Below are 11960 nucleotides of genomic sequence, written 5' to 3'. Positions count from 1 at the left end.
ATGCACAGCTAAACAGATGAGTTTTGAGTCTAGATTTAAATGTGACTAATGTTTTAGCACATCTGATCTCTCCTGGAAGCTGATTCCAACTGCGGGCAGCATAGTAACTAAAGGCGGACTCCCCTTGTTTTGATCTGAGTGGTCTGTTAGGTTCATATTCAGTGAACATATCTGCAATATATTTTGGTCCTAGATCATTATGTGATTTATAAACGAGTAAAAGTACTTTAAAATCAATCCTAAATGTAACTGGAAGCCAGTGTAAGGACCTGAGAACTGGTGTGATATGCTCAGATTTTCTTGTTCCAGTCAGAATCCTGGCAGCAGCGTTCTGGATTAGCTGCAGCTGTCTAATGGTCTTTTTGGGAAGGCCGGTACGGAGACCATTACAATAGTCCACCCTGCTGGTGATAAAGGCATGAACAAGTTTCTCCAAGTCTGGACTGGAAACAAAACATCTAATTCTTGCAATGTTTTTTAGATGATAGTATGCTGATTTAGTTACTGCTTTGACATGACTACTGAAACTAAGGTCTGTCTCCAGAGTCACACCAAGATTCCTGACTTGATTTTTAGTTGTTTGACCCCTAGAGTCAAGGTATGCATTCACCTTGAAAACTTCATCTTTGTTTCCAAATGCAATAACTTCAGTTTTTTTTCTTGTTTAACTGAAGAAAGTTCTGGCACATCCAACTATTAATTTCATCAATACATTTGCAGAGGGAGTCAATGGGGCTGTAGTCATTTGGCGATAAGGCTAGGTAAATTTGTGTATCATCAGCATAGCTGTGATAGGCAATTTGGTTCTTTCTCATTATTTGGCTTAGTGGGAGCATATACAGGCTAGACAAGAGCGGTGCAAGAATTGAGCCTTGTGGGACTCCGCATGTCATGGACGTCCACTTAGACTTATGCTCTCATATACTCACATAATAACCTCTCTCTTGACCTGAACCATTTGAGTACCATCCCAGAAAGCCCAACCCAGTTTTCCAGTCTCTCTAGTAGTATGTTATGATCAACAGTGTCAAATGCAGCACTGAGATCTAGCAATACCAGCACTGATATTTTGTCAGAGTCAGAATGTGAGCGAATATCATTTATTATCTTAATGAGTGCTGTCTCTGTGCTGTAATGCTGTCGGAGACCAGATTGAAAATTGTCCAGGTATCCATTTGAGTTTAAGTATTTGTTCAGCTGATTAAGGACTACCTTTTCTATAATTTTGCCTATAAAAGGAAGATTAGATATTGGTCTATAATTGCTCAAAATGGTGTTAACAAGATTGCTCTTTTTCAGAAGGGGCTTAACAACTGCAGTTTTCAGGGAGTTTGGAAATGTCCCAAAAAGAAGTGAGGCATTCACCACTTCTAAGAGGTCTGCTTCTAAACAGTTAAGCACACTTTTGAAAAAAAGATGTGGGAAGTGAGTCAAGATATTTGATATTGCGGCCAAATCTGTCTGACCTCTGCATTACTTGAGGATGTGCTAATCTCATTCCTGATATTGATGATCTTCTCAGAAAAGAAGGAAGTAAACTCATTGCATTTGCTGTTTGAGAGCATTTCACTGGGAATCTGACTTGGGGGGTTTGTCAGTCTCTCAACAGTGGCAAGAAGAGTACGAGTGTTGTTTAAGTTACTGTTTATAAGGTTTGAGAAAAAATTCTGTCTAGCTGTGGCTAGTTTCACATTGAAAGCATGAAGGCTGTCTTTATAGATGCTATAGTGAATTTCAAGTTTCGTCTTCCGCCACATCCGCTCGGCTTTTCTGCATTGTCTTTTCATAGTCTGAACTGCTGTTGATCTTCTCCACACTGATTTCTGTCTGTTTGTTTGTTTTCTTACTGACTACTGAGTCAAGGAGAATATCAACAGAGTCTGCAGAAATGCTTGGTGTTAAAGATATAGCCTCCATAAACAGCACACCAGTGTTCTCGTTTATGCATCTCCTTCTGACAGAGACAGATCTAAATTCAGTGGTAGCAGAGATAAATATATCAAAGAAAATACAGAAGTTATCAGATAGTGCTACATCCTTAATAACAATGGATGAAATGTTTAGACCCCTACTGATGATTAAATCTAGAGTGTGTCCACCTTTGTGTGTGGGTCCATGCACATGCTGAATCAGGTCAAAAGTGTTTAGAACCGTTATCATTTCGTTTGTAGTTTTTTTTTCTGCATTATCTATGTGCATATTAAAATCCCCTGCAATAGCAAAACAGTCAAACTCTGAGGAAATCATTGATAACATTTCTGTGACCTCTTCAACAAAGGCTGGAGAGTATTTTGAAGGCCTGTAAATAATGATAAACAGAATGCGTGGAGCACCTTTCAGCACAATTCCTAGATATTCAAAAGACAAGTACTGACCAAATGACACTTGCTTGCATTGATAGACACCTTTAAATAGAGCAGCTACACCTCCACCTCTCCTAACAGTCCTGCAGACACTCATGAAAGTAAAGTTAGGAAGGGCTGCTTCATTAAGGACTGTTGCACTGCAGCTGTCTTCTAGCCATGTTTCGTTTATAAACATAAAATCCAGATTGTTTGTGGTTATAAAGTCATTGATTAGAAATGATTTATTTTTTAGTGAGCGAATGTTTAAAAATGCTAACTTGATGGCAGAGCTTTGTGTCTTTACATTAATCTTAGTTTGATGCATAATAGGCCGCAGATTAGATGAGTTTGCCCTTCGGCTTAAAAAGGCCTTTGACTTTCTATCACGTGATAACACTGAAATAGAGAAAGCTACAGGCACACTGGGTTCTTCTGTGTTATTCTGTAAACATTTGTGAATGTTGCTGCTATTATAGCAGGGACACGACACATATCACTGAGAGCTGCTATCAGTTGTTTTTTGGTTCACCTACAGCAAATGGAGGGTTTGGGCCCTGGCGTTGTGGCAGCTGTCAGAGAACTCTCACAGGCTATTGTGGTTGGGGGGCCCGCAGTTTTTTTGTTGATATCTGCGGGCTTGCAGCGAATGAGTGAGAGAGTTTAGTCCCAGCATACACCAATTCCTCCATTTTCTGTGAGAAGCACAGAAGTGGAGATGCTGGAGAGAGGGATAATGTGTCCAGTGAGCGGGGCTGTGTCTCTGGTGTTTCCGGTGACTGTGATATGTTGTCTTGGCTTCCCTGGCTGTTTTCCAGAAAGTCGTCCTTGGGTGCTGAGTCTTGTAGCTGTTTTGATACATTACAGTCTGTCTGTGAGGAGCTCTGTGGGCAGGGCTCAGCTGGGATAGTGTCCATCAGCAGTGCTTCTTGTGGCTGCTTGGTGTTATCAGTGTCCTTGTGGTATATTTCAACCACATGATGACTCGGACCTGGTGTGTGTGTTGAATGTATTGACACACTCTGCAGAAGGATGGCGGAAGGAAAAGTAGATATTGTCCTTAAGCACTCTAGCACCAAGTTTGTTTGGGTGGAGGCCATCTGGTTTAAACAGTTTGAAGTTGTTGATAAAATTTACTCCTTTTATATTGCAAGATCTTTGTAGCCATGTGTTCAGCCCAAGCAACTGTGAAAACATATTTGTTCCCCTTTGCTGGGAGTGGTCCACTGATAAACAACTGAACTTTAAGTCTTTGAAGTGTTTCAAAGAGCTCACTGAAGTCCTTCTTAAGGAATTCTGACTGCTCTTTCCGAATATCATTCTTCCCCACATGGATGATGATTCGATTTGCAGTCTTGTGCTTCATCAGAATGTTCTGAAGTTTCCTGTTCACATCAGAGACCGTTGCTTGGGGAAGGCAGCATGTTGTTGTATTTCTACTACTAATGTTTCTGATAATAGAGTCACCCACTATCACAGTCCTGGGCTCGGCTGCGCTCTGAGCTGAATGCAGCTGTCTGCTCGACCTTGAGCGCCTGTTAGTAGTGGTGTTAGCTGCTGGCTGATCCGATCCATGTTTAATCACATTTGGGGATTCCTCACCCGCATTCATTAATGCTTCAAATCTGTTCTCAAGATGTATAGGGGAGGTAGAATACCAATGTTCACAAGCCTTGTCATAGTCGAATCTGGGGTAGAGGATGCTACGGCAGCAATACAAGAAACTTGTGACAATCTGATGTCTCGTGTTCCTTTGGGTCTCGCTCCTTGTTTGTGCCATCGATTAGTGTGGCGATCAGTTTCGGCTTGTTCCTCTACACTTGGTATAAACTGTTGAGATTCAGAAGATTCATGGAACTCACCGGCTGTATGCTGAGAGGGTCCATGATGATGGTTTGCTGAGTGTTCCACATGTTTTGGAAGTCCAGCAAGTAACTTTGTTTCAAGAACCACAATCCTTCGTAGAAGTTTGCAGCAGTTCATGCAACAAGTATATTCAACAGGAGGCATTTTCTCTCTCTTCTGTTTGAATGTAGGCAGTTGTTTTCCCGTCTCCGGAATGTAAGCTGCTGGCAGTGGGAGACAAAGTCTTCTTTTTGTAATATTATTCCAGTCCCAGAGACTTTTTAGTTTTAGTGTTTGTGCCAAAAATCTGTTGTTTGAGCACTGTGCTGAACTGCTGAAGTAAAAATCTTAGAAAAAACAGAGAAAAAGTACAGAAATAAGAAGCAAAGCGCAAAACAATAAGCTAGAACGTCCGAACCGTAGCGAAGCCGGAAGCATATAAATGAAAAGATAACCCTTTGTGGGGTTTTTTGATCGTTTATTTCTCTCCCCCCTAAGTAAAGTATCTGCCAAGTCCCTTTGTACACTCCTGTACAGTAGGTGGCGATATACAATAATTACAAGTTGCAAAAGCCAAGAAGAATGAAGTAAGTGCTAGGTTCTGCTTGAAACTGCCACATGAGACATTATTTTTCAATTCAACCTACATTACTGCACACATCATTCACAAGATTAAAGAGGAGGGATTATGTGGTAATCACTAGATTAAGACTGGGGTATTGTGCACTGAATTATGGGCTGGCAAGGGTTGGCAAGCATCCAGACGGCAGATGTTTGTGTAGTGAATTAGAAACCGTGAAGCATGTAGTAATGGAGTGTGAAATTCTTCGTGCTGCAAGAAATCACATGTTTTCTGATCTGTTGGCATCCAGAGTCTCATCTTTATCTTTAAAATCAATTCTCGAAAATAAGAAATATGAAACAACAAAGATTGTTATACGTTTTTTACTCCACACAGGTCTTTATTTGAGGATTTAATATATGAGATAGAGTTCTTCAGATGAACTGAGGAGGGCAGCAATATGCCTTTAAAGCATCTAAGCTGCCGCAAATCACACAAGAAGAAAAAGAAGAAGCAGCTGCCTCATGGTTGCCTATGACCTACAGTACAGACCAAAAGTTTGGAAACATTACTAATTTTAATGTTTTTGAAAGAAGTTTCTTCTGCTCATCAAGCCTGCATTTATTTGATCAAAAATACATGAAAAAAATGTAATATTGTGATATATTATTACAATTTAAAATAATTGTTTTTAAATTTATTATACTTTAAATTATCATTTATTTCTGTGATGCAAAGCTCAATTTTTAGGATCATTATCACATGATCCTTTAGAAATCATTCTAATATGATGATTCATTATCAAAGTTGGAAAAGTTCTGCTGCTTAATATTTTTTTCAGAACATGTGATACTTTTTTAGGATACTTTGATGAATAAAAAGTAAAAGAAAAAAAAAAGAAGCTATGTTTTTAAAACATAAATATTTTGTAATAACAATATACACTACTGGTCAGTAATTTGGGGTCAGTAATTTTTTTTTTTCTTTCTTTTTTTTTAATAAAATCAATAATTTTATTCAGCAAGGATGTGTTAAAATTGATAAAAAAGTGATAGTAAAGAAAATATATTATTAGAATATATATTATTAGAATTTTTTTATTTTTATTTTGAATAAATGCAGTTCTTTTTAACCTTTTATTCATCAAATATATTAGACAGCAGAACTGTTTCCAACACTCATAATAAATCAGAATATTAGAATGATTTCTAAATGATCATGTGATAGACTGAATGTTACATGTGACACTGAAGGCTGGAGTAATGATGCTGAAAATTCAGCTTTTCATCACAGGAATAATTTTTTTTTTTTTTTTAAGTATATTCAAATAGAAAACTATTATTTTAAGTTGTAATAATATTTCACAATATTACTGTTTTTTCTGTATTTTTGATCAAATAAATGCAGGCTTGATGAGCAGAAGAAACTTCTTTCAAAAACATTAAAAATAGTAATGTTTCCAAACTTTTGGTCTGTACTGTACATCCTAATCCTGTTTGAGAAACCTTTATGTTTCCTGCTCAAACGTAACTTTAATGTTTATTGGTTGCTTCCATTGCTTTGGTGAACTTAAATGGAGCTTGCTTAGTTTAATTGGTTTATTTGATGTTTTCTTTTGTAGAGGATTATTTATGCTGTAGTTCTTGATCAAGTATGTGGCTACCTCATGTGTTTATGGACTATGGCCTTACTATATTGCAAAGCAAATCCTTGGGTGTATTTGGAATGAAATCTTCATGCTGACCAGACATCAAAGTTTAAGATATCATCATCAGCCCTCTTAACTCTGCTCATCTACAGAAAGGACTGATTTTTTTTTTATTTTATGAACTGTTTATGATCTCAACCTGCCGTGGACTGTGCTGGACATTTCAATTCCTCACACACACACACGCACTCATATGAATGGAAAATTGTTGAATAGTATGTATATATTTGTAAATGACTTGCAATATTTGGGGTTTGTGTTTGACAAAATGTGTATATTGTTTGAAAATATGCTGAAAGAAACACCATTTCTTGTTTGTGTATGAATTTTTTTTTTTTGTAGACGTCTTTCACATTGGACCAATTCTGGTATTTGCAAAGAAGGTGACCCTAGTCCTCCAACGGCTTTTTTTTCCTGTAGCCCAACCAGTGCAAAGTAACTAGGACTGTTATAGATGGTGCCTGAACAGGGACCTTTTTGCAAATTGAGTGTGAAAAGTCTTTTTTTTTTTTAAATAATTTTATTCTGATTAATGTGTAAATTGTGTTGTAGAAATTTTGATATCATCACATGGTGCAGAGGATGAGTATGAACCCCCAACGCAAAAGGCCCCGAGAAAGATGCCTTCTTATCCTCCTCTATGGGCTATTTCACAACAGGCCATAACTTTGCACACGCAGCAGCATCTGCAGGGATCAATGCCTCTGAAATACGTAGGCGAGATTCTTTCAAGTATACGTTGTCCTTCCCAGCCTTCCAAACGATGTCTCGGAGTGGTCGCGGTTCAAAATCTTATGATTATGCTTCGATTACCACCATCCTGGTTCCGTTTCCCGACACGGTGCATCATGTGAAGTGCGTCGCTGAGCTTGCCACGGATATCAGAGGACTTTTTGCAGGAGACGCTGGAAAGGGTGTCGGCAAAAAAATGTATCACGAATCACATCAGCCGATGCAGGAGGGTCAGCTAGCACATCAAACCTATTGCTCAGGCCAACTTCAGAAATTAGTTCAACTTCGGCGCCGACATTGACATCCATAACTTTAGATAAACTGTGTCTCTTTCTTCCCATTTAAGCAAAAAAAAAAAAAATGCAACACAATGCGAAAACTTTTCTTCGAAGACAGCAAAAAAGTATAAAGATTTAAAGTCAACTGATTAATCACACTGCTACCACCACCGCCAGAACTCAAAATCACACGTCTATCCTCCACGACACCATCTTGGCCCCCCATTTACCCATGTTGAAAGGTACAACTGTGAAACAATGTCACGCTATCAACGTAGATTCACTTTGCAAAATCAATACCTAATTCAACGTTAATCCAACGCCTACAGAAAAAACCATAATTCACCCCATGATGAAGGTAAAACAGTAAAACAACAGCGTTGCAATATCAACATTGATCCCAATTTGCAAAATCGACACCTAATTCAAAGTTAATCCAATGTCTACAGAATAACATTAATTCACCCATGATGAAGGTAAGACGGTGAAACAATGTTTTTTGTTGATGATTTTCAATGGTGAAACGTCACAATATCAACGTTGATCCAAATTTGCAAAAATCGAACCAATCCAAGACGTTTGATTCACCAGTGCGGGCAGGGTTATATTTTTTACTCTCTGGTGACTCAGGCAGTTTGTCAATTCTTTTATTACTTGACTTCAGCTTGACTTTCGATACTGTTTTGTCATAAGATATTACAGCTTTGTAAATCTATCTAGATATCCTCGTCCTCGCCCACTTCAGGTAGGCTGAATATACCCCATCCTTCAGCAAACACTTCTGATTCTACAACCTCAGCAGTGGAGCTTTGCAAATCTTATGAGACATCCTCGTCCTCGCCCACTTTTAGGTAGGATGAATTTAGCCCCTCCACTGGCCAGCACTTCTGAATCAGGTGATGATGATACAACTGGTTACAGGCCAGCAATTTTTCTCCAATTAAAGAACATATTGCATAATTAGTAGTAAGTTAGTAAGGGCGTAGAATCATCCTTTTGTTATGTCAAAATAAAGACCCACCATTCCATGCATAAGTGATTTTACAAAAAAAACAGAAGAGGTGTTTGAGCAAAAATCTTGTTCACTCACTCTCTGTGTAATGGTTAAGTATTTTTTCTAAGTATATTTTAATACAGTTAATTAGTCAACACTTTGTTGATTAAATAATAGTGGCAAAGATTTTTTTTACTAAACTGGAATTTAAGAAGTGCATACAACCTGATCCGGATCCGCGAAGGGGATGAGTGGAAAATGGCCTTTCTCACCACTAGGGGGTGCACTACGAGTACCTCATTATGCCGTTTGGCCCTAGCCACCTGCCCCCAGCTGTGTTCCAGTCATTCATTAATGAGATACTTGTGACCTGTTAAACCAGCTTATATTGATGACATCTTAATCTATTCCAATTCCGTCAGAAGTCGAGCACATCCAAATGTCAAGATGGTTCTTTCACGTCTCCTCAAGAATCAACTTTTTGTCAAGGCAGAGAAGTGTGAGTTTCCACGTTTCACAAATGACATTTCTGGGGTACAAACATCAGCCATCAAGGGGTAGAAATTAATGAATCCAAGGTCAAGGCAGTCAGCGAATGGCCACCAACTACCATCAAGGAACTGCAGAGGTTCATGCGCTTTCTTTTTTCGGCAGGCAGAACATAATTATGATGTGGGAAATAAGAAAAGATATTGACTATGAAGGCCGCCATTGAAGAGTGGAGACACTGCTTAGAGGGGGCAAGCAGTCATCCATTCCAGGTTATCACAGACCACAAGAACTTGGAGTACATCAAAAAGTGCAAAAACGTCTGAAAAATCCCTCGCCAAGCTCAATGGTCCCTGTTTTTTACATGCTTCCAGTTTTACAGTTACATACAGACCCAGAAGTAGAACAGTAAAGCATATACTTTGTCAAGATGCCATGACTCTCCTGTCATTTCCTGGTCCACCTGAAAACTAATACTGCCACCAACCGCCATTATCACCACCAGTTTTAACTTGGGACTTCATGTAGGACAATTTCAACGCGCCCCATCATTGCAAGAACCACCACCAGCTGACTGTCCCCCCACCAAGCATTACATACCCTCCAAGCTCTTCGCCATAGTCATGCAATGGGTTCATGCAACTCTAATATCCCCTTTGTGGTGAAGGATAATCAGCGGCCCCAGATTATTGTTGTTTTTCACTTTCCACAGCACGTTTAAACATCACACTCTGGACTAAACTGCGCAATCAGTAGAAAGATTAAAGACTCTAGTTTTCGATATTTGACCACTTAATAAAACATTGTTGATAAAAACATTGTTGCAGTAACAGTAATTTATTAATTTTTATGCTCAGGAGTGCAAAATAATAAATTCGTATTATGTCAAATTTTGAATATAATTTTGTTCACCACGCATTCATATTCAGTCACGTCAGCAGCGGTGTTTGAGTTTTGAGTAAAAGTGTACTTATAATTTTCATAAAGTCTTATGTAGCCGTTCATGCTGTTGTTAGTGCTAAAGCAGCTACATAACAGGTGTGGTTCTTCTTCAAAATGCATTTTGTCATAATAATTCACCGTAAGGTCGTAAGAAAATGTTTTGTATTTTTATAGAAAGACTTTTTGATAATAGTTTTGGGTAAAATGTATAGTTTGGATTGAAGCGATTGTGGCTTGGTAAACCTCGAAATACCAGAACAACAGGCTAATAAAGTGGCTGAATAAAAATCAAAAAGACATAATGATAAAAAATAATGCTGATAATGTCTCACATACTTGGCCCGATGTGTGAAAGGCTCGTTTTCGTAAGAACATAGAATCATGAATTAGGCAGTGTTGCGGAAACAAACATATGGAGACAGCAAATAAATTTTGTATTAGCCTTTTATTAGTCTTCTCTCTAAAACACACGTGACATGGCCTTTAGAAATGTTTCATAAAATTCACAGTTTCCAAGATTATATTAATGAAATTTTCAAATGAAGCATTAAAAGTAGACTTGTGGTTTTGCTTTATGTGTCTAAAATCATATCCTATATCAAAAAATTTTTAACATACATTTTAAAAAAATATGCCCTTTTAATATTTTTATTTTTTTTTTGTTTTCCATGTTTGAGCTTTATATAATCTTTTATTATCATGAACAGTCCCCTGAGTCAAATTCTGATTTTTTCTTGAACAGTAAAACTTTGAAGTGTCAGCTTTGTAAAACATATTTGAGTTATGTATCGAGTCCCAGAAAGACTCATGGGCAAGAAACCTTTTTTATTTTGGGTATGTCCATTTGTGTCTCCCCCCCCTCCAGCTTGAAAAATGGGGGGGGGTTGACCGGTAAGCGGGCTAAGTTCAGGTCATCCAGGAATCTCACGCACATCCTAGCCTGATACAAAATTTCTTTTCGGTGTGCCCTCAATGAGTCAAAAATGTTACCACTTATGTCAAGACATGTTTCAAGTTTTGGTGCCCAATCAAAGACCCACAAAGAAACTGCCCGCCAGCCTGTCTACAACCACTTACCCTTTCCACAAACACCCCTTGACAGCACATCTATTGATTGACTTCCTCACATGACCTAACCTTCCCTCTGATGGATTCACTACCATTCTGCAGTGTTTTATCGACCGGTTCTCTAAATCATGCAGACTAATACCCCTGAAAGGTCTCCCTACAGCCATGGAACAGCACAGGCTCTTTTCCACCATGTCTTCAGAATCGATGGCCTACCTGAGGACATTTTTCTGACAGAGGAAACTCCAATCACTTCACGAGTCTGGGGAAGCTTTCTGCAGGCACCTTGACCATAACATAAGCCTCACCTTCAGTGTTACCACCCTCAGTCCTCAGTGGACAAGTTGAACGACTCAACCAGGAGATTGGAAGATATTTGCCCCCAGAGTTATTGTAGCCGGGAAAAACATCGTGGGCAGAATTCCTTCCATGGGCCGAATAATGCTCAAAATTCCCTGACACATTCTTTCTACAGGACGAACCCTCTTTCCAATGTGTTGTTTATCTGGGTATAATCAGCCTCCTCCTGTTTCTGTGGTCAGGAGAAACCTTCATCTGTCCCCCCGTGTTGGATGAATTTGATCAGGCGTAGTGAGAGGGTGTGGGGTGGTGGTTTCAGGATGACTTTAGAGTTGTTGGGACCGAATTCCAGGCAGGTGGCCTCACAGATAGCACCTGCAGATCTCCCATATGCTTTTACCCCTTGCTGCTAACGCTAGTAGGGATGAAGGTCAATGAACCCTGTAAAAGAGGGCTTTTTAACACTTGACTGTGGGCAGAACCCATATATAGGATGCTGATTGGGGGGAGGCGGTTTGTAGATATTACAGCTTTTGTGAATTTATGGATATTATCCTCGTCCTCCCCCACCCACCTTCAGGTAGGCCTTATATACCCCCTCCTTTCAGCCAACCACTTCTGATTCCTACAACCCTCTACAGCCATGGATCTTTGCAAAAATCTATCGCGACAATCCCCTCGGTCCTCGCCCACTTTATGT

This window comes from Cyprinus carpio, chromosome B21 (assembly GCF_018340385.1).
Source record: "Cyprinus carpio isolate SPL01 chromosome B21, ASM1834038v1, whole genome shotgun sequence".
In the NCBI taxonomy this organism is placed as follows: domain Eukaryota; kingdom Metazoa; phylum Chordata; class Actinopteri; order Cypriniformes; family Cyprinidae; genus Cyprinus; species Cyprinus carpio.
The sequence above is the reverse complement of the archived record's forward strand: the minus strand, read 5'-3'. Positions refer to the sequence as shown.